This window comes from Saimiri boliviensis, chromosome 8 (assembly GCF_048565385.1).
Source record: "Saimiri boliviensis isolate mSaiBol1 chromosome 8, mSaiBol1.pri, whole genome shotgun sequence".
NCBI lineage: Eukaryota > Metazoa > Chordata > Mammalia > Primates > Cebidae > Saimiri > Saimiri boliviensis.
In genome coordinates, this window is record NC_133456.1 from 121,144,162 (window position 1) to 121,168,555 (window position 24,394).

A 24,394-nucleotide genomic window follows, 5' to 3' on the forward strand; every position below is an offset into this window, starting at 1 on the left:
GCGGGAATGAGCCGTCACAAGCTGTGGGATGCCAACTTCCCAATGTCCCTCTGCCATTCTGCACTCTGCCCTCACCGACACACCAGCCTTCCTGGTCACCTGCAGTACCAGTCGGGTGTCTTCTTTTTACGTTTGTTGAGAAAGGGTCTTGCTCTGTTGCCCAGGCTGGAGTGCAGTGGCACAGTCTCAGCTCACTGCAACCTCCACCTCCTGGGTTCAAGCGATTCTCCTGCCTCAGCTTCCTGAGTCACTGGGGTTACAGACGTGCAGCACCATGTCCGGCTAATTTTTGTATTTTTAGTAGAGACGAGGTTTCTCCCTGTTGGCCAGGCTGGTCTCGAACTCCTGACCTCAAGCAATCCACCCGCCTCGGCCTCCCAAAGTGCTGGGAATACAGGTGTGAGTCGCTGCGCCCGGCCCAGGTGTGTCTTTATGATACTGAAGATACATGAGAAGGGCTTCATGGGCAGGGTTCAAAGTTCAGAATGAGAATTTGGATCTGTGCCTGGCCCCATGTTAGTGTTCTTGCTTTGTTTCATTGTTTGTTGTTTGTTTGTTTAAGAAGGGAAACCACTTGGACTGTGTCCTCCTATTCTCACTCTCCCGGAGGAAAAGAAGAACATCATCAATGCCGAATGGCGGGTGCAGCAAAGCACCTCCGAGAGCTGGCTGCGTGCTCAGGAAAGAACACGCCAGGTCCCGCTCCTGGCGTCTAGCTCTGCACGATCAGAGAAACCGCCCCAGCGATGAGCCGCAGACATGAACTCCGCAAGCACAGCCCTCACACACTCTCAAGGACACGGGCGACAGCCATGGCTGGGCCGATTGTGATGTGGGGAAAGTTGGCCTTCACGGCCTCCTCTCTCTCTCAATCTCAGTCTCAATCTCGATTTCTGTCTCTGTCTTTCTCTGTCTCTGTTTGTCTCTCTTTGTCTCTCCCTTTGTCTCTCTCTCTCTCTCTGTCTCTTTCTCTCTGTCTCTCCTTTTTCTCTCCTTCTCTTTGTCTCTCTGTTTCTCACTGTCTCCACGTGTGTGTCTCTCTTTCTTTCTGTCTATGTCTCCCTCTCTGTCTGTCTGTCTGTCTCTTATTCTGGTCTCTTACTCTATCTCTGTCTCTCCCTTTCTCTTTGTCTCTCTTCCTCTCTACTTGTATTTCTCTCTGTGTGTTTCTCTCCTTCTGTCTGTCTCTTTCTCATCTCTCTCCTTTTTCTCTCCCTCTCTCTCTCCCACTCTCTACTTCTCTCCTTTCTCTCTCTCTCTGTTTCTCTCTGTGTGTCTCTTTCCCCCCTCTCCTCTCTTGTCTGTATCTCTCTGTCTCTCTCTCTCTTAACTCTGGCATCTCCAAACCTGCCCACCTCCTCCAGCATCTTGCTCTCAGCTAACTGCTGTAAAACAACACTTAAGACTCTCCCTGGTAAAGACTTAAGAATCCATTCTCTCTTCAGAGGTAGTTTCAGGATTTTCTGTATATCTATCAGAACCTGTTAGTGAGAGACACTGCTTCCTGGCCAGAGCATCACCCACCTCGACAGCTACCTTCTCCAAGGAGAAAAACATCTCGAAAAATCACTGTATACATTTTTATGTCCAATGTGGCTGCTGCAAGGAGAATTCATCTTTATTGAATGTCAGATATGCAAATTCTTCTTAAGAAAGACTAGTGTTCAGAAATTAGGCTTGGCTTTTTAACACCTTCTGAATATGGTGCCCCAGTAGGACCAAGGGTATCTTCTTGGTTATTTTGATGGGGAGACAGAAATGAATTTGGACAAAACCTAGCAGTAGTGGGAGCTGGTGGATTCTGCAAAGCAGAAAGTAGGAGATAAAACAGAGTTGAGAAGAGCCTGGGAAGTGGAGTGATAGAAATTATGGGGTCTGCTTTGCAGAGGAGAAAACAGAAGAACGAATGAATGAATGAGTAAGATTATAAAGTGCTTTCTCTGGAAGACTTCAGATGATGGCTAGATTACATTTGCCTGAAGCCAAAATGTTAGATCCTGAACTAAAGATCCTGAACTAAAGCACACAGCTACTTTTTCAAAGGCTTCCAAACACAACTCATGGTCATGCCTCGTAGTCTTTGTGTAAAACATTCTCCTGCCGGAAATGCTCTCCTTGGGCTAGCTCTCTGAGCTCCTGAGCATCCTTTAAGAGTTAACCAAAATGTCCCTGCTCCTGAGATGCCTCCCTGACCTGTGACCCCTCCTCTCTTCCAGGCATTCTCTTTCTGCTGTGCTTTCAAAATACGGGATGTCTAGTTCTATTAATATCTAGCACTCTTTATTACATTGTTTATTTGGTTTATTTGATGTAAGCTCCTTGAAAGCAGAGAGAACACATATTTTATCTTGGAGTATCCAGCCCCTGGCATAATGCCTAGAAAGCAGTGAATGTCAATAAATTCTCCATAAATAAGGAGAAAGTAATACCAAGATCCCAGAAGAGAAGGGGAGATATTTCATTGACTCAATCCGATGAAAATTATGATACACACCTATCGTTTAATGCTGTGGAGTTGATACTCAGAGAATATACTGGGTATATTCTTATATTTTGATATAGTAAAAGACAAAATGCTGGGAAAGAAATCTGAAGGAGAAGAGGGAGCATTTGGCTTTGAATTGCAGGAGCCCCATATCCAGGGGGAAAACCTGTGTCCTCTTCCCCAAGGTGGTGATAGTGAGAAGTTATATAAGAGAAGAATTGGCTGATCAGGCGTGAAGACACCTCCATTGTTGGCACTTTTAGTACAAACAGCACTGAGAACCTGGGTGGGGCATCTCTGTGAATACCTTGCTCAAATGCCAAAGGCTTTCCCACCCTTCCCAAAGACAGGCAGGGCAGACCATTCCCAGGAATCAGAGCAGCTTGCACATTCCTGAGAAGTCGCCCTGGCATGCCGTCACTAACTCTAGCTCTAAATTGGTGGTTCTTGGATGGGCGCAGTAGCTCATGCCTGTTACCCCAGCACATTGGGAGGCTGAGATGGGCAGATCATCTGAGGTCAGGAGTTCAAGACCAGCCTGGCCAACATGGCAAAACCCCATATCTACTAAAAATACAAAAAATTAGCCAGGCATGGTGGCAGGTGCCTGTAATCCTAGCTACTCAGGAGGCTGAGGCAAGAGAATCACTTGAATCTAGGAGGTAGAGGTTGCAGTAAGCCAAGATCACACCACTGCACTTCACCCTGGGTGACGGAGTGAGACTCCATCTTAATAAATAAATAAATACATTGGTGGTTCTCGCCCAGAGAATATTTTGCTTCTTCCCCCAAGGGGTATTTTATTATAACTAGTGTGGAGGGAGTTGCTACTAGCATCTAACAGGTAGGTGCCAGGGATGCTGCTAAACATTTTATGATGCACAGGGCAGTCCCCTCTCCCTCTCCCAAATAATTATCTGGCCCCAGATGTTAATAATTCTGAGACTAAAAACCCTGTTCTAAATGATGTCATGGAAGATGTTACTCATTCTCAGAAACACCATGACAGAAACTCTCAGCTCTAAAACACTCCACCCAGTTCTTGGGATTGGTGTACCCTGAAGCATCCTTAAGCAACCTCAGCAGATTCTGGGTCAAGTGATGCAACCACTCCAAACAGTCACAGTGGTAATCGCGTCCCACTTTCCCCATTTACTTACTCTTATGTGGAGGCCTTGCCTTATGCTCCATTGAGAAATTATTGGCATGTCTCTCATCTTTCTTACTCTTTTTTCCAGTTCACCTGCACTGGCAACTGCTCTCACCTGTGTCTTCAGTCTCCATGGCTGAGATCTCCACTTGAACTCAAGCCCATCCTCTGTGGACTCCTCCAAGATCTTGCTCTACGAGTTTTCAGGTCTTTTTACATCCAACTTATTCAGAATCTTTGGCTCCTTCCCTTAGTCTATAAATATGCATTAGACCGCATCCTTTAAAAAAAAAATTAGCTGGGCATAGTGTTTCTCACCTCTAGTGCCAACTACTCAAGAGGCCAAAGCGAGTGGATCATTTGAGCCCAGGAGGTCAAGACCAGCCTGGGCAGCATAGGGAGACTCCCTAAAAACGTGATAATAAAGAGTAGAACATTTTAATGTTAATGGAGTCTAGCTTATCAATTCTTTCTTACATGGACTGTGCCTTTTGGTGTTGCATGTAAAATGTCTAGAGTCGTCTAGATTTTATCTCGTGCTGTCCTCTAGGAGCTTTATAGTTTTGTGTTTTACATTTAGGTCTGTGACTCTTTTTGAGTTATTTTTTGTGAAGGGTGAGGGGTCTGTGTCTGGATTCATTTTCTGCATACAGATGTCCAGTTGTTTCAACATTCTTTGTTTAAGACTACCTTTCTCCACTGAATTGCCTTTGACTTTTTGTCAAAGAGAATGTCTGCTGTCAAGAGGATAAAAAGACTAGCCACAGACTGTAAGAAAATATATGCAGAAGACATTTCAGATGAAAGACTGTTATCTAAAATATACAAATAACTGTTAACCTCAGCAATAAGAACACAAACATGACTTTAAAATGGGCCAACTAGCCAGGCATGGTGGCATGCTCCTACAGCTACTCAGGAAGCCGAGCAGGAGGATCACTTGAGGCTAAGAGTTTGAGACCAGCCTGGACCGCATAACAAGAACCCATCTCTAAAAAGAAAAATAATAGTAAAATATAAATAAACGTTTTAAAAATATTTTTAAATGGGCCAAAGACCTTAATGGACACCACACCAAAGAGGATATACAAATGGCAAATAAACATATGAAAAGATGTTTCACATCATATACCATCAGGGAAATGCAAATTAAAACAATAATGAGCTACTACAACACACCTATTAGAATGGCCAAAATCGAGAATACTGACAACACCAAATGCTCGTGAGGATGTGGAGCAACAGGAACTCTCATGCATTGCTGGGAATGCAAAATGGCACAGACAGTTCAGAAGACAGTTCGGCGGTTTCTCACAAAACTACGCATGCTCTTACCACACATCCAGCAACCGTGCTTCTAGGTGTTTGATGGAAGGAGCTGAAAACTTATATCCATACAAAAACCTGCACACAAATGTTTATAGCAGCTTTATTCATAACTGTCAGAACTTGGAAGCAACCAAGATGTCCTTTGGTGGGTGAATGGATAAACTATTACAGCCACCCAAACTTTCAGCAGCCGCCGCCCTGATCAGTCAGAAGCCATTAGCATCTTAGCAAGACCTCACCAGCAAAAAGATTATAGTTCACTGAAGGCTCAGATGATGATTACTATTTTTCTTAGCAATAAAGTATTTTTATTTAAGGTGTGTACCATTTTTTAGACATAATGCTATTGCATATTTAGTAGACTATAGTGTAAATGTAACTTTTATATGCACTGAGAAACCAAAAAATCCATGTGATTCACTTTATTGTGATATTTGCTTTATGAGAGTGGTTGGGAAACTCATCTGCAATATCTCTGAGGTGTGCATGTATGTATCCGTGGAAACCTGCAGTATATGTATGGAAATGAGTTTTAAGAGTGTTTGTGGCTGTTCACCAAATTCATTTCTCTTTTGGCTTCTTTACAACTAGACTACATTTTCCAGCTACCCTGAAATTAGACATGTTCATGTGACTGATTTGGGCCAATGAAATGCAGGCAGAAATGATGAGTGCCACTTCTAGGACTGGCCCATAACAATTTCCCACAAGGAATTCTTCCATTCTTCTCCATCTGCTGGCCAGCAGCAAATGCCCAGGGAGACCTTAGAAAATGTGACTGGAAAGTGACAGCCTAAGGCCCTGAGTGACTGCAAGGAGTGGATCTACCCTCTCCTTTACTGCAGACTGTATTTTTATGAGTAAAAAATAAACTTCCATTGTTAAGCCCTTGAGATTTTAATGTTTACTTGTAATACAAGTTAGCATTTCCTTAACTAGGAACTATATTCATTTAATTAATTTTTTTTTTTTTTGAGACAGAGTCTCACTCTGTCACCCAGTCTGGAGTGCAGTGGCACGATCTTGGCTCATTGCAACCTCTGCCTCCCAGGTTCAAGCAATTCTCCTGCCTCAGCCTCCAGAGTAGCTGGGATCATAGCCATGCTCCACCACGCCTGGCTAATTTTTGTATGTTTAATAGAGACAGTGTTTTGTCATATTGGCCAGGCTGGTCTCAAACTCCTGAATCTCAAGTGATCTGCTGGCCTCAGCCTCCCAAAGTGCTAGGATTACAGGCTTGAGCCACCATGCCCAGCCAGTATATTTATTTCAAAGTGTATCTTGGGTATCTTTTCTATCTCATACTTCCTTCTTAATTGCAACATAATGTTCGACAATATAGACATGCCATCATTTACATTACTATTTTCCTGTTTCCAACTTTTTGCTATCAAAATATTGCAAATAACACCTCTGTGCAGGCCTCTTTATACAGCTGTTTCTTCACATCTAAAGCAGATACAAAGAAATGGAATCACTTGGACAAACAGTAGGTTCGTGCTCAATTGTTGCCGATACTGCCAATTTGCCTTTCGAAATGTCCATATGATTTATTCTACCACCAGCCGTGTATATGAGCACCTGTTTCCCTGGCCTTCAACAATTTCAATAATGAGAATAATATTCTGAAAAACATGAAGCAAATATGTTTGTCCCTACATTTATTTCTTAAATCTCCTTGCAGACTTCCATCCCTTAGGCTGAGACATGGGGCTTAATATCCTAGGAAAGGGAGAGTAGGTATGATGGAAGAAAGGTTCATCAATTCTGAGTCTCACACCTGGCTTTCCTGAATCAGAAGCAAATTTCTGAAGCCTGTCTTTGGCAAGAGAGTTTTTTCATATCCTAATGACAGAATAAGAGCCAAGCCTAGAGAGTTACATTATCAGTTTGCCTTTGCTGCATGATAAACTACCCCAAAACATGATGGCTTTGAACAAACATTGATTTGCTCTTGATTCTGTGGGCTGGTGATTGGGATGGGCCGTAGCTAGGAAGACTTGCTTCTGTTCCATGTTGTACCAGTGGGGCTCACTCGTGCATTGGGGTTTCCACTGGGAAAGCTGGGATGGCAGAGGCCCTCTTTACATGCTGACATCCTCCAAGAGGCTAGGCTATGCTCTTCACATAGTGACAGAGGGTTCTTAGAAGCAAAGGAGGGCAAGTCTCAAGGCTCAGGCACTTTTGAAGCCTGTGCTTGCATCCTTTGTCTGTAGTCCCGCTGGCCAGAGTCACATGGCTGAGCCTAGATTTAAGGGTTGAGCAGACAGACCCTCATCTTTTACAGGAGGAGCAGCGAAGATTCATACAAAAATTGTCACACCCACCAGGAATGTCATTTCACATGCCTCTACTCTAGACTTCCACGTAACCAATCTTTCAGTCCTTTAGTTTCAGTCCCCTGGCAAACCAACCAGGCTATTCACCACACCCATTAGCTCTTTTAAATTCTCACCTTGGGCTACTTTTCTTTCTACATAAAGTGGATGATCAGGTGATACTCAAAGCTCTACCCATTGGAAAGATTTTTCTCTCAACATTTTTTTCATTTTTTGATTGTTTTCCTTGAGACAGGGTCTCACCTTGTTGCCCAAACTGGAGTGCAGTGGTACAATCATAGCTCACTGTAGCCTTGAACTCCTGGGGTCAAGTGATCCTCCAACCTCAGCCTCCCAAAGCACTGGGATTACTCAGCACTGTCTTTTAAAGTTCCCCCTGAGTGTGACTGCAGTGCATCTGCTATTCATTTTAAGCTTGCACCCACACAGCAATCTAAACTAATCTATCCATAAGCTGAGTTCAGGCGCTTTCTCCTCTTTCAGCATCTCTTCCTTTGCCCTCGATGGCCAAATGTGTGAGTTGGAGGGGGATAGGCTGGTACAGCTGTAAAGGAAAGGGCAGTCTGGACTAGCTTCTCACACATCTTACTGTGCTGCTCAGGCTCAGTCACTGACATTGCATTTCCATCTGCATATGGATGGCTGCTGGGACTCCCTGACTATGATTGGTGGGTTCAAGAGAACCCAGCTCAGGCCAGGCATGATGGCTCACGGCTGTAATCTCGACACATTGGGAGGCTGAGGAGGGTGGATCTCTTGAGGTCAGGAGTGAGACCAGCCTCGCCAACATGGTGAAACCCCTTCTCTACTAAAAATATAAAAATGAGCTGGGTGCGGTGGCAGGCACCTATAATCCCAGCTACACAGAAGGCTGAAGCATGAGAACCACCTGAACCTGGGAGGTGGAGATTGCAGTGAGCCAAGATGGCAGCTTGGGTGACAGAGCAAGACTCTGTCTCAAAAAAAAAAAAAAGTTAAAGCCAATGATTCGGTTTAAATATTCATCTGATTTATCAGTAGCCCTTTGCACTTCTGGAAACTCTCCTCTTTCTCAGCTTCCAGCACATGCTCTCCTGGTTGTCTTCCTACATCTCCGACAATTAGTCGTCAGTCTCTTTTTAGGGTTCTGCTGCCTTTGGCCGCCCCTTAAATGTTTGTATCTTCCAGACTCTGCCTTTGATTCTGTCTTCTGCTGTTATTCACATTGTTCTTGGGGAGCTCATCTAATCCCAAGTTTCAGCAACCACTTATACATTGTTGCAAACCAAATATATATTTGCATACAAGACATGTTCCCTAGCGACAGTTTTTTTTATGTGTGACTTTTTGGACAGCTACACTTTAACATCACAAAGGCATCTCTAGCACAATACGTCCAAAATGGAAATCTTACCCCTTCACAGCCAATCCCCTTGAGTTGCCTGCTTCTACCGGCTTCAATTCTCACCTCCTATTCATTCTTCAACCCACTCCAATCTGGCATCTGCCCCCACCACTCCTAAAAATATGCTTTTGGTAGAGTTACTAATAATCTTCTTGTAACCAAATCCAATGTACACTTTGATTATTTTTCTTATTGCTTTTTTTTTTTTTTTTTTTTTTTTTTTTTACTTAGAGACAAGGTCTCACTCTGGTGCCCAGGCTGGAGTGCAATGGTGCCATTAGCTCACTGCAGTCTCCAACTTTGGGGTTTAAGAGATCCTCTTGCCCCTACCTCCCAAGTAGCTGGGACTACAGGGGTGCACCACCATGCCTGGCTAGTTTTTGTAGGAATAGGATCTTGCTTTGTCACCCAGTCTGGAGTGCAGTGGCATGATCATAGCTCACTGCAGCCCTGAACTCCTGGGCTCAAGCGATCTTCCTGCCTTAGCCTCTCGAGGGGCTAGGACCACAAGTGCATGCCCCGCTCCCGGCCCTAGCCTCATCTTCTACTCTGCCCTGCAGAACTCATGTTCTACTCACCCTGATGTCTTGCCATTTTCCAGAACACAGCTTGCCTTTTTGTGGCTCTGTCTTCAGGCTGTTTTCTTTGCTTGGAACAATTTTCCCTCACTTGTCTGTTTAGCATGTACTTTCTCATTCTTCAAAACTCATCTCAAATATAATTTCCTATTTGAATTATTTTCTTTTTTCCCGAGAAGAGAGATACTTCCTTTCTCAATTCCTACTGCTTTCAAGTCATTTCTTTATTTACCACATACCACATTGCATGGTAATTATCAATTTCCCTGCTTGTGAAGCTTGTATGAAATTAATAGCCACAATTTGGATGTGTAGGAAAGGTAGCTTTCTTTATTTTCTGTAGTAAAACTCAACTAACTGTTGAGCCACATAGCCATACACAATAGAAAACACATATTCTGGCCACCTAGGAATCCCTTCTGGAGTGAAACAGTCTCTTTTGAGTAAATACATCCTGTCCATTTTCCTTTTGGCTGATTTCTCTCTGCATGTAATCTAAGTTTACGGGTGACTTTGGTAACATCTTGACATTAAAGGACGGAATGTCTGGACCATGAATCTTTCTCCAATTCTCTCTGGCCTCTGAAGAGGAAGGGACATGCAACCTGGTTTTAAGTGTTGAGGGCTGGCATCAGTTGCTGATATCCCAGGCCCGTGACATGGCCTGAGGTGAAATCACTGGGTCCATTCGTTCTTCACCTTCATCCAGGCTGCTCCCTTCCACCCTATACCCTTCCTCTGAGCAGTGATGCCTCCAGTTTCTCCCTGGGCTCGGGAACTCGGACCTGTTTTTTCACATCATTGCACGACATGCAGGACTCTACAGAGCTGCAGTCACGTCCATCTACCTGGACAATGCCTTGAACTATGGTTCATCTACTGAAGCAGCACAATACTTGATGAAATTTGTGGGCTTTGAAGACTATCTACATTTCACTTTAGGTCTCTTTCTGCAGCACATGTACTAAGTGAACTAAAATATTTTCTGTTGCCACCTTTGAGTAGGGCCCAGAGCAAGAGAAATCTATATGGAGGCTGAAGTTAACCTTGATTGGAGAATAGGATTTTAGAACAAAGCTATGCTATATTGCATTAGTAACAATTTCCATTTTGGGAGACAGCTGTTGGCTTGTTACTGGACCCTGGTAGAAACTGAATGCCTGGCCATGAGACCTGAGGGAACAATGTGACTGGGCTGGCCGTGACAAAATGGTAGTTCCTGATTCACTTCTCTATACAGTTGAGATGCCCAGAAGCAGTCCATTATCAAGCAGAAGTGTCAGACACCTAATCTGGACTCAGTAGGTCCTGAAGACACAAATGAATAGCATGAACAGGTGTCTTACCTTCCCCACAGGGCTGCTCCTGTCTACTGCTACTTCAATCAATCCCAAAACACATAAAGCCTCACAGGGAGTATATTATATTCTACTAACTAATGTGAAAAATTTGAACCTGGATTACAGATGGGTCTAAATAACATGCTAGCACCAGCTGGAAAGACATGACATGTTACAGGCTTGCTACATAATTTTGGTATAGACTCTGAACTGATACTCAATATACGGTATTGGTTTTTCCAAAGCCAAAATACAGTCAATCTTCATCATTCATAGATTTTGTATTTGTAAATGTGCTTACTTGCTAAAATTTATTTATAATCCTAAAATCAATACCAATGGCATTTTCATGGTTATTTGAGGACATGTGCAGAGGTGGCAAGAAATGTCAGTTGCCCTCTCTGCATGTTCCCAGCTCAGGCTGAGCAAGGAACGTAGTGTTTCTCGTTTCAGATCACATACTATAAATAAGCATTGTTTCCATAATCTATTTAGTGCCATGTTTCCCACTTTCCATGCTTTTTGGTGGTGATTCTGCTGTTTGAAATGGCCCCTAAGCGTAATGCTGAAGTGCTGTCTAATATTCCTAAAAACAAGAAGACTGTGATGCGCCTTATGGAGAAAATGTATGTGTTAGATAAGCTTCATTCAGGCATGAGTTACAGTGCTGTTGGCTGTGAGTTCAATGTGAATGAATCAACAATACAATACATCCAGGAAAAGGAGAAAGAAATGCACTGACCTATAAATCAGGCTGCTCCAGCAATAAATTTGTAGACACATTACCCAGTGGATTCGGGTTCTCTAGAAAAACAGAACCAATAAGATACACGTGTGTGTGTGTGTGTGTGTGTGTGTGTGTGTATGTGTGTATATATATATATATATATATATATATATATATATATATATATCCTTGCTATATATATCATTATTGTAAGGCTGGTTGCCTCATTGGGAGCTCAGACACACCCACTTCTGCACTCGGCACTTAGCCCGCCTTGGAAAACCCCTCTGCACTCAACACTAAGCTCTGCAACCAGCACCTAGCCCGCTGTTAGAAAATCCCACCTACCTACCAATAGCAGCCTGCCCCGACCATGCCCTGTTTCCTCACAACCAATCAAATGCCTTCACTTCTTATAAAACCCCATGCCCAGAAGAGTCAGGCGTGACTTCCCTGGCCTCTTTCCCTGGGACCACAGAACCTCACCCGGGAGCTGAATAAACTGGCATTTAATCTTTTTGTGCTGGCCTCAGTTTCCTCATTTTAAACTCGGCGACAACCCTTACAACTATGTAGCATATATATAGTATATGTATCCCATATATAGCATATATAGTGTCTATATGTAGAGACACAGATTTATTATAAGGAATTAGCAATAACCTAAGTTCTGTTTTAAAAATGTAATGGCTTAAATTCTAGTCCAAGCCCAAGGGCAAGAGACTACCAATGTTCAAGCTTGAAGACAATGACAGTTCTTTCTTACTCAGTGTTTTAATCTATTCAGGCTTTTAACAGGTTAGATAGGATCATCTGCTTTACTCAGTCTACTGATTCAAATGTTAATCTCATTCAGAAAGACTCTCGTATACACTCCCAAAAATAATGCTTAACCAAATATCTGGGCACCCAAAGGCCCAGTCAAGCTGGCACATAAAATTAACCATCACACCCAAGGGCTGGAAAATGTGAAACTTTTCTGGGCTAGTGCTGGCTGGCTTACACATTTCAAAAGGCAACAGAGCCTAAGAAATATTAAATTTGCTGGTGAGACAGGTTCTGCAGATTAGGAGACTGCAGAGAAATTTTTTAAAATATCTGCCAACTGTTATACAGGAAAGGGTTATGTACAAGAGTAGGTTTTTAATACTGATGAGACTGGCTTATTTTACAAGAATGTTGGCAAACAAACCTATACAATGCCAAGGGTGGCATTTTGTTTAGAAAAATTATTACGACCAGAGGCTCACAGGAACGTAATCTAGTCTTTCCCCTTGGAGCAATAGTTTATTATTCACCAATTCAGCATTAGAAGAAACTTTATAGAATGTAACCATCATTAATAATTTGAATAAACTGTATATGAATGGGAGAAGCAAGGAAGAAAGAGAGAGTAGATCCTCCACTTTATACCTAAAGACCCCTCAATATTTGTTGGGGGGGTTCTAATGGATTAGGAGTCAAAGACCTATTGAATGAATTTTTACACCAAAGGACACAATGATAGTCACTATTTTTTAAATACTCTGTCGATTGTGCTACTTGTCTGTACTCTGCGTGTGTGTGCATTGGGTGTGTGAGGGGCAGGAGGTCACCAGTTTCTCATGAACCCACAATGCCATCTGCACTGCTGGTCACCATCATTCCTTTTTAACCTTCTTCAAACTGTTATCAATGGAGGGTGTCCAGGTTCTTGGCATTTTGAACAAAGACTTAGGCAAAACATACAAACAAAGCAAGGGAAGAATGAAGCAATGAAAGCAGAGATTTATTGAAAATAAAAGTACACTCCACAGGATGGGAGCAGGCCGAGCATAGGGGCTCAAGAGTCCTGTTACAGAATTATTTTCTGGGGCTTTAAATACCCTCTAGAGGCTTCCCATTGGCCACTTGGTGTACACACCCATGCAAATGAAGTAGTGGCCTGTAATGAGTCTGAACGGTTGCAGAAGGCAACCAGCAGAAGCAGAAGTGAAGGTATAAAGATTACAGCCTATGCAAACATCTGATTGGCTATGGAAAGCAACCAATCAGAGGCTGAAGTGAAGTTAAAAAGTTACAGTTCTATGCAAAGAGTTGGTCCACAATCAGTCTGATTGGTTGCAGAACAACCAATCAGAGGGTGAAGCGAAGTTATAAAGTTACACTCATGCAAACATCTGATTGATTGAGGAAAGCAACCAATCAGAGGTACTTTCAATTCTCCATCTGCCAGGCAGAAAGAGGGGTAGGCAGTTGCAAAGGGAGTAGCCTCCTGTCCTTTTGTTACTTGGGTGTGGAAAGGTAGGGAGGGTTTCCTTTTGATTTAATTCCAGGAAGTCAGTGTGAATTGGCCTTAGGTTCCCTGCCTCCAGACCCTGTTCTCCTGCCTCAAAACTACTTTTCATGCCCATTACTGTACCAAAAATGCTGTCGTCAACTTCACCAATGCTGTGTATATTGCCATGTCCAATGAATGTGTCTCTGACCTCAACTTTCTCTAATTCTCATCAGCTTTTGATTGAGTCGACCACTCTTTCCTTTCTGACACCCTCATCTCCCCAATTCTGCGGCACCCTATTCCGATTCCACTTTTCCCACCTTACCAGCCTCTCCTGTGTTAAGTTCTTCTCTACTCAATCAGCAAAATTTGATTCTCCTCAAAACTTGGTCCTGGGCCCTCTTTTTAATATCCTCTATACCTAAATATTCTCATCCACTCTAATGTCTTTACATACAGTTTATGTCACAGCTTCTAAATTAATACTTCCAGCTCAGATCTTTTTCCCTTTCTCGAAAGTCACATATATAACTACACACTTGACATTTCCACTTGGCTATCTCACAGCATCTCAAAGTCCATATGTCCAAAACAGAACTCCCAATTGTCACCGCCAAGTTCTGGCTTCATCTCCAATCCCACTCCTGGTTCTCCTCCCATATTAACAAATGGCAACACATTCATCCGGGAACTCATTTAGAAATCTAGAAGTTATTCTTGACTCTTCCCTTTTGCATGTCTCTTGCCTCTGATTCAATCCTCCAGCAGATTCTACCTCAAAACACATTTCAATTGTATCTACTCTGCATGTCCATTCTCCTGAGCATCCACCATAAAGTCGGTGAGAATAGATGAATATCACAGACAGGTTCAGACCTTTATGACTCAGAGGTGTGACCCTAGAGAAAAGAGATAGATTCTCTCTTCCAGCATTCACGTAAAATCCCAGAAAAGAAGTGGCTAGGTTTGGCTCATCTGCCAATCATTCTGATCGGAGGGATGTAAAGAATGCCAGACTAAGAAAAACATCACCACCTGCTCAGACAGGAGGCTGGTGACCAGGCCCTCACCTCCCTGTGTGATGTCACCTCTCTGTGTGGGCTTTGCTGTCTTGTGTCCACTTCCCATGCAGGCCAGAACTCTTGAAGTTATGGGCTCTTCAATGAATCTTTGTCATTATAATGCCTAGAAGCTTTGAGGATTTCCTAGAATAAACCTTATACAGAACTTGTAAATTAAAAGGGGCCTTTTTGGCTGGACACAGTGGCTCACGCCTATAATCCCAGCACTTTGGGAGGCTGAGGAGGGTGGATCACCTGAGGTCAGGAGTTTGAGACCAGCCTGGCCAACATGGCAAAACCCTACCATACTAAAAATACAAAAATTAGCCAGGCGTGGTGTTGCATGCCTATAATCTCAGCTACTCAGGAGGCTGGGGCATGAGAATCACTCGATTGCTTGAACCTGGGAGTTGCAGTGAACCAAGATCCACCACTCATTCCAGCCTGGGTGACAGACTGAGATTCCTTCTCAAAAAAAAATTTTTTTAAGCCTTTTAGGGCTTGGAAAACACTTGATTATATTTGGTTGGATTGTTGGATTGAGGGGTCTGGTTATAAGTGGAAGGTGTCAATCCCCGTGTTCTTTTTCAGTCAGAAAGCTTTCAGCTCAGCAAGGTTCCAGAATAGTTACAGATATATTAATAGATGTAGATAGCTCATGTAGACAGAGATAGACATAGATATTGATAGAGATTCACATGTATTCTATTCTTTAAATATATGATGTAATATCAATTATACATACCAGAAAAATGCATAGTTGAAGAACTACACAGTAAGATATGTATAAAAAGTAAAGCCAGAGTTTTTTCCTATTCCCATACCCCATCTCTGAATGCCTACAATAATTCAAATTAATCTATTCCATTGAAATCTACATGTCTTCTCTTAACATTTTTATAGTTGCAGAGTTCAATTTGGATTTCCCAGAACAAAAATTAGCCAGGAAAACATCTCCCAGGGTCAGAGAAAGCCATTCTTCCCATTCATGTTCTTCTTTTGAAAAACCAGCAGAGGGCGAACAAGATGGCAAATAAAACCCCTCCAGCAGACAGGGCAGCCCAGAAAACTTCCCAAACAATTCCCACTGCATAGCAGCCAAATGTGGATTCCCAACTCAAGAATGTGAAAATGCAGAAATATGGCCTTGAACACTAATTTAGTTTAACCCTGGCGTTTCCAAGTTGTTTCCCTCTGATTTGGATCTGCCATAGAGGCAAATCCTTTACAATCTGGCTGCTCATCTCCTAGAGACCAATTTTGGAAAGACAGGTCTCAGAAAATAGAGGGCTGGGCTTGGTGGCTCATACCTGCAATTCTAGCATTTTGGGATGCCAAGACAGGAGGATCCTTTGCACAGAGCAGTTTGAAACCAGCCTGGGTAACATAACAAGACTCAGTCTCTACAAATATACATAAATATACATAGCTTTCAATTATTACCCCAAGTGTGGTGGCATGTGTCTGTAATCCCAGCTACTATGGGTCTGAGGTGGGGGGATCACTTGAGTCCAGGAGATTAAGGCTGCAGTGAGCCACGATCACCACGATCGCACCACTGCACTCCATCCTGGGTGACAGAGTGAGACTGTCTTAAAATACAAGTATATATATATATATATATATATATATATATATATATATATATATGCATTTTTAAAATACACACACACATATGAAAATGCACAGAAGAGGGCAGAGGATAACAGTCTATTTCTGATTTTAATGATAGGGTATCAAATGCTTGCAGCAAGCGGAACATGACTTCTGAGCACTCAAGTATTTCTCAGCAACTGTAGAATTTAAAAGGAAGGAAATCAAGGGAAGGAACATTTATTTTCATACACCCTCAGTGCAGAATATAGACACATAGAAGCATTATGGAGAGAAAACGTAGGAATTTTATAAGCCTTGATGTTGGATAGTGATAAGAATTTTCTATTGAAATGTTAAAATATGTGACGTATGGCCTCTGCCCAGTTAGGTCGCCTTGTGGGCCATTTGGGTAAAGCGCTCTTTATACTGTAACTCAGTGTGTCAAAGATCAATCGTTACTAGATGGGCACAATTTTTTTTCAAAATGATAAAATCCAGTTTGGGCAAAAGTCTGGGAATATGAACCATTTTGTACACTCTCGGCTGGAGGGTAAACAGATACAACTTTTGGAAGGCAATTAGGCAATGTCCATTCTAATTTTGTGTGAATATCCCACACGATCCCTCATTCTGACTTCCGTCCTGTAAAAATACTAGTAAACGTGTTCAAAAAGGTGTGTATTAAAACCTTCATTGTAGCACTGCTTGTAAGAAAGTTTAAAAAGAACTTAAAACTTCACTAAAAACAGACAGATTCATTATGGCTTGTTACATGCCCTAGTACCATTCTAGAGGCTCTATCTGCATTAATTTATTTCATCCCCACAACAAGCATTTTTTTCCTTTTATTTGTATAATTTTTTTTTTTATTTTTGAGACAGAGTCTCGCTCTGTTGCCCAGATTGGAGTGCAATGGCACAATCTTGGCTCACTGCAACCTTCACCTCCCAGGTTCAAGTGATTCTCCTGCCTTAGCACCCCCAGTAGCTGGGACCACAGGCACACACCACCACACCAGGCTAATTTTTCTATTTTTTAGCAGAGGTGGAATTTCACTACATTGGCCAGGCTGGCCTCAAACTCTCTACCTCAGGTGATCTGCCCAATTTGACCTCCCAAAATGTTGGAATTATAGGTGTGAGCCACCACACCCAGCCTATTTTTATAAATTTCAGGGGTACAAGTATAGTTTGATTACATGGCTATATTGCATAGTGGTGAGGTCTGGGTTTTGAGTGCATCCGTCATCTAAAGAGTGTGGATTGAACTCGTTAAGTAATTTCTCGTTGCCCACCCTCCTCCACCCTCCCACCTTTCCCGGTGTCTCATGTTTACCACTGCACACTCTCTGTCGATGTATACACCTGACTCAGCTCCCACTTATAAGTGAGAACATGCAGTATTTGACTTTCTGAGTTGTTTCCCTTAAGATAATGGCCTCTAGTTCCATTCATGTTGCTGCAAAAAACATTTGATTCTTTTTTATGGCTGAATAGTATTCCATTGTATATATACATCACATCTTCTGTATCTGATTAGCCATTGGTGGATACTTAGGTTGATTCCATATCTTTGCTATTTTGAATAGTGCTGTGATAAACATACGAATGCAGGTATCTTTTTGATATAACTTTTATCTATTTTCCTCTGGGTAGATACGCAATAGTAGAATTGCTAGATCAAATGATAGCTCTATTTTTAGTTCTTTGAGAAATCTCCATACTGTTTTCCATAAAAGTCATACTAATTTACATTCCCACCAACACTGTATAAGCATTCCTTTTTCTTTATATCCTCAACATCTGTTGTCTTCTTACTTTTTAATACTAGCCAATCTGTTATATCTCATTGTGATTTTAATTTTCATTTCTTTGAGGATTACTGATTATGAGCATTTTTCATATGCTACTACAAGCATTTTATCAGAACACGTTTTACAGATGGAGAAATTAAGACCAAGAGAGGGGAAGTCATTTGTCCAAGTTCACACAGAACCTAAGGAGCACAAGTTAGTATCCAATCCAAGTAGTCTATGCTTTTAATTCCTGGGTTCTACTGTGCCGGTAAATATACTCTGGAGGCTAAGGCAAGAGAATCACTTGAACCCAGGAGGTGGAAATTGCAGTGAGCCGAGATCCTGCCACTACACTCCAGCCTGGGAGACAGAGTAAGATTCTGACTCAAAAAAAAAAAAATTAGCTGGGCATGGTGGCACTGTGACCAAGGAGGAATTTCACGGCGCCTGTAGTCCCAGCTACTCAGGAGGCTGAGGCAGGAGAATCGCTTGAACCTGGGAGATGGAAGCTGCAGTGAGCTGAGATCATGCCACTGCACTCCAGCCTGGGTGACAGAGCGAGGCTCTGCCTCAAATAAATAAACAAACAAATAAATAGATAAATGAAAAAGAAACGTGGAGAGATAGTATAATCTCATAAAAACTGTTTATGTGTCAATATATAACCTGTTACATTATTAGAAGTGGTTTCCAGCTGGGCATGATGGTTCAACCTGTAATCCCAACACTGGGAGGCTGGGGCAGGTGGATCATTTAATGTGAGGAGTTAGAGACCAGCCTGGCCAACATGGTGAGACTCTGTCTCTACTAAAAATACAAAAATTAGCCAGGCATGAGGGTAAATGCCTGTAATCCCAGCTACTCAGGAAGCTGAAGCAGGAGAATCACTTGAACCCAGGAGGTGAAAGTTGCAGTAAGCCAAGATCCTCCACTGCACTCCAGCCTGGGCAACAAGGTGAGACTCTGTCTCAAAAACAAAATGAACAAACAAAAAAAGTGGTTTCTGCTTTCCATGCTACCCACAGAGGGGTCCATGCGGCATTGTTCTGGATTCCCATCATAACTTAAAGGGAAACTTTCACAACGTCCAGAGTCCTTGATGTCCTGCAAATGAAGGAGGATGTCCTTAAGTTCTGCAGCAGGAACCCACTTAGGTGGCACCAACCTGGGCTTGTAAATGGAACAGCACATCTGCAAAGGAAAAGTGATGGCATCTACATCAGAAATCTGAAAAGGACCCGGGAGAAACTTCTAAGAGCAGCTCATGCCATTGTTGCCACTGAAAACCCAGCTGATGTCAGTGTCATATGTTCCAGGAATAATGGCCAGAGGGTGGTGCTGGAATTTGCTGCTGCCACTGGAGCCACTCCAATTGCTGCCGCTTCACTCCTGGGACCTTCACCAACCAGATCCAGGAAGTCTCCCGGGCGCTACGGCTTCTTGTGGTTACCGACCTCAGGGTTGACCATCAGCCTCACACAGAGGCATCTTATGTTAACCTTCCCACCATTGCTCTGTGTCACACAGATTCTCCTCTGCGCTATGTGAGCATTGCCATTCCATGCAACAAGGAGCTCACTCAGTGGGTTTGACGTGGATGCTGGCTGGGGAAGTTCTGTACATGCGTGGTACCATTTCCCACAAACACCCATGGGAGGTCATTCCTGATCTCTACTTCTACATAGATCCTGAAGAGATTGAAAAAGAAGAGCAGGCTGCTGCTGAAAAGCCTGTGACCAAGGAGGAATTTCAGAGTGAATGGACTGCTCCAGCTCCTGAGTTCACTGCTACTCAGCCTGAGGTTGCAGACTGGTCTGACGGCATGCAGGTGCCCTCTGTGCCCATTCAGCAGTTCCCTACTGAAGACGAGAGCGCCCAGCCTGCCACGGAAGACTGGTCTGCAGCTCCCACTGCTCGGTCCACTGAGTGGGTTGGAGCAACCACTGAATGGTCTTAAGCTGTTCTTGTACCGGCCCTTCAGCAGCATGGAAGTAAGGCTGATGGAAAATAAACATCAGTTTCTAAGAATAAAAAAAAGAAGTGGTTTTCTCTGGGCAGAAGGATTCACAGAGAAGAGGTAAAGAGAAGCATGGTCACTTTTTACCACGTGTAAGAATATGTATTTTTAATTAGTTATAAGCATAAATTCCTTATGTAAAGACTTTTTAAAATTTTTGTAGACAGGGTCTCATTCTGTTGCCCAGGCTAGGGTACAGTGGCACAATCACAGCTCATTGCAGCTCATTTCCCTAATATAAAGCCACATTTATTCTGTTCTCAAATTCCTGGGCTCATGTAATTCTCCTGCCTTTTCCCAAATAGCTGGGACTATAGGCATGGGCCACTACGCAGAGCTAATTTTTTTAAAACTTTTTTTCAGCCGGTTGCAGTGGCTCACACCTGTAATCTCAGCACTTTGGGAGGCTGAGGTGGATGGAGTGCTTGAGCCCAGGAGTTCGAGACCAGCCTGGGCAACATGGCAAAACCCTGTCTCTACTAAAAATACAGAAATTAGCTGTGTGTGGTGGCACATGCTGTAACCCCAGTTACTCGGGAGGCTGAGGCAGGAGAATTGCTTGAACCTGAAAGGCAGAGGTTGCAGTGAGCAGAGATTGCATCACTGCACTCCAGCCTGGGCAGCAAAGTGAGCCTTGATCTCAAAAAATAAAAGATTTGTTTTTTCACTCAACGTTTTCCCATTTTCACTCCAATCTGATTTTCTTTTGCCTTCGCGCCCAAGTCAGCATGATAAACGGGCATCTGCTGTGTACCAGGCACTGTGCTTGGTGCTTTTGTACTTTTTATTGCGTAGTTCTCCCAACAACAAACTCCGCAAGAGAGGTGCTAGATCCTTGTATTCCACTGAAAGAACAGATTCAGAGAAGTTAAAAACTAGATTCAGGGCCGGGCACGGTGGCTCAAGCCTGTAATCCCAGCACTTTGGGAGGCCGAGGCGGGTGGATCACGAGGTCGAGAGATCGAGACCATCCTCATCAACATGGTGAAAACCCATCTCTACTAAAAATACAAAAAATTAGCTGGGCATGGTGGCACGTGCCTGTAATCCCAGCTACTCAGGAGGCTGAGGCAGGAGAATTGCTTGAACCCAGGAGGCGGAGGTTACAGTGAGCCGAGATCGCGCCATTGCACTCCAGCCTGGGTAACAAGAGCAAAAACAACTCTATCTCAAAAAAAAAAAAAAAAAAACAAACAAACAAACAAACAAACAAAAAAAAAAAAAACAACTAGATTCAGGTTGTGCCACTTGTAAGTGACGGAGCTGGAGCTTGACCCTGTGTCTGACGACCTCTAAAGTCTGCATCCTTTCCAATAATCTGCACTTTCTCAAAACATGTATTTATATATCTCATATCATTTCCATCCAGGTCGTTTCATAGTAAATGTTTGGAATTTAGAGATCAATGAAGTCTGGTACGCAAATGTTACTCTAATTCCATCACCTTTTTCTTCAGTTGTGTTTAGGGTTCAAACAGCAAGCAGTGCCGTTTTCTGAACATGAAGATTTCCCTAATATAAAGCCACATTTATTCTGTTCTAGTAGAAAGAACATTTGTGTTACAGGATGACCAGATACAGCAGTGGTAGCCAAAAGAAGAGGCACGAGGGGTGCTGAAATCTCCGTTGCCTGTGTGGTGCCTGATGTTCCTGAAACCCTCACTTTGGTCAGCTTTCCATTTCCTTAGAATGTGAAGTATTTTTAACCTGCTGGTGGAATCCCGTTCATCTCACGAAGGAAGACTCATCACACTCTTAGCTAGGATGTGATAATAAACCAGAAGAAAGACTGAATGTGGTGGCTCATGCATGTAATCTCAGCAGTTTGGGAGGCCAAGGTGGGAGGATCACTTGAGCCCAGGAGCGACCAGACTGGGCAATGTGATGAGACTCTGTCTCTTTAAAAAAAATTAGCTGGGCATGGTGGCACAGGCCTGTAGTCCCAGCTACTCTGGAGGCTGATGTGGGAGGATCACTTGAGCCCAGGCGTTGGAGGCTGCAGTGAGCTAGCTATGATCGTGCCACTGCAGTCCAGCCTGGGTGACAGAGCAAGACTCAGTCTCTTAAATAAACAAGTAAATCAAAGCAGAAGGAAAGAATTGCTCTGATGAGACAGCACTGGAATACTCCCACGGCTAGATTTGCTTGAGTTTAGCCAAGGAAACGAATATATTTCCCAAATTTAATAAGAGTATAAAAAGAGTATCAAGACATGCTTATTGGAAAGCGATAAAGTCTTTAAAAGTCTTTAGAAATGCAAAACTTTCTGTGAGATCTTCCTACTTTCTCTCTCTCTCTCTCTCTCTCTCTCTCTTTTTTCCCCCCCCTGAGATGAGGTCTCACTCTGTCATCCAGGCTGGAGTGCAGTGGCACAATCTCGGCTCACTGCAACTTCCAACTCCCAGGCTCAAGCAATTCTCCCAACTTGGCCTCCCAAGTAGCTGGGACAACTGATGCATGCCACCATGCCCAGCTAATTTTTCGTATTTTGGTAGAGATGGGTTTCACCATGTCGCCAAGGCTGGCCTTGAACTCCTAGCTCAAGTGAACTTCTAGGCCTCCCAAAGTGTTGGGATTACAGGTGGAAGCCAGCATGCCAGGCCCCTACCCTACTTTTCTTTCTTGCTTGCCTTTTTTTTTTTTTTTTTTGAGACAGAGTCTCACTCTCTCACCTAGGCTGGAGTGCAGTGGCACTGTCTCAGCTCACTGCAGCCTCAACCTCCCAGGCTCAAGCAATCCTCCCACCTCAGCCTCCCAAGTAACTGGAACCACAGGCGCATGTCACCACACCCAGCCAATTTTTTATTTTATTATTATTATTTTTGTTTTACTTCTTATAGAGATGAAGTCTCACTATATTGCCCAGGCTGGTCTCCAACTCCGGGTTCAAATGATCCTCCCACCTCAGCCTCCCAAAGTGCTGAGATTAAAGGGATGAGCCACTGTGCCTGGCCTGATCTTCCTACTTTTCACGTTCTAGATTAAATACCCTGCATAATTCAACAGAAGCAAAAGAAATAAGATTGTTCATTCGACAGAAACAAGGATTGCTGCTTTCAGCTTTAGGATTATTGAAGTACTAGTGGATTCCCAAGTCTCTGCTTGGGATATGAGTTTAACTGAGAATTTTCAGTAATAATGAACTAAGAGACTGGATTTTTTATTGCAAGACAACATTTTTTTTCTACATTTTCCTTCAAAATAACTTCTATTGCTTTTGCTGCTGTTAATCTCTAAGTGATGAATGTCTATTGGGAAGAGGTTGAAAAACATTGAATAAAGACAAATATAAAAATCACGCTTATTATTACTAGTTACAAATGACCACTCAATAGCTTGATGTCACCTTCCTAGGTCAATGTGTATGTGAATATATTTTTAGGGTTCTTGGCTTGCTTTATTAAAAGTGAGATTGTGCTGAATCTACCTTTTTTTACTTTTTTGCTTAAAAGTTTGCTTTTAGTGTTCTTGGCTTGCTTTTTAAAAGTGGGATTATGCTGAATCTACTATTTTCTACTTTTTTGCTTAAAAGTTTGTTTTGACTATTCTCTTATGTTATTAAGTAATCTCCTTTAATGTTAAAATAATCAATGGAAGAAATGAAGAAATAAAATGTTTAGTATTAACCATAAGGCTCATGTTAACTGAGCTACATCCAATTTCACCAACTTCAGGACACAATGAAGCCAAATATTTCCTTTGGGGTTTTTGGTTTTGTTTTGTTTTGGAGACAGAGTCTGCCACTCTGTCACCCTGGCTGGAGGGGCAGCGGCACAATCTTGGCTCCCTGTAACCTCCGCCTCCCAGGTTCAAGCAATTCTCCTGCCTCAGCCTCCCGCATAGCTGGGATAACAGGTGTGCACCACTACACCCAGCTAATTTTTGCATTTTCACCATGTTGGCCAGGCTGGTCTCAAACTCCTGACCTCAAGTGATCCACCCACCTTGGCCTCACAAGGTGCTGGGGTCCCCATGCCGAGCCATCACATATTTCTTAATAATCGAATCAAGGTTTTCTGAAACCTCATCTTGCCAGTTGAATAATTTTTTTCTCCTCTTTGGGGGTCTTCTTTCTCATTATGACTTGAAGAACCCCAAGAATGCTTCAGGTAAGAGATGAGTCTGGCTTGCCACCACCTCAGGTGAAAAATAGCTGAAAGCTTTACCTGAGCTAGGGATTGCCAGCTGCTATAACAAACCTCCAAATTCCAGTGGCCTAACACAGCAAAAAATTATTTCTCACTTGCTTAAGAGTTCAAACTTGTGTCCCCTGCTGGGTGGGGAAGGTGATGGGGAGCAGCTCAGATTTTGCTCTCTCTAGACACTGGCATCCA

General features: G+C 43.0%; 1 non-coding gene and 1 pseudogene across 1 annotated transcript; one reads left to right on the top strand and one right to left on the bottom strand.

The window, feature by feature from the left end:
* Positions 1-569: 569 nt before the first annotated feature.
* LOC120367689 (small nucleolar RNA U3) lies at positions 570-782 on the bottom strand. The gene has a single exon (XR_005582008.2). It is a non-coding gene; the product is annotated as a small nucleolar RNA U3 (small nucleolar RNA).
* A 10,369-nt stretch (positions 783-11,151) lies between these two features.
* LOC104652939 (small ribosomal subunit protein uS2-like) lies at positions 11,152-20,001 on the top strand (annotated as a pseudogene).
* Positions 20,002-24,394: the final 4,393 nt, after the last annotated feature.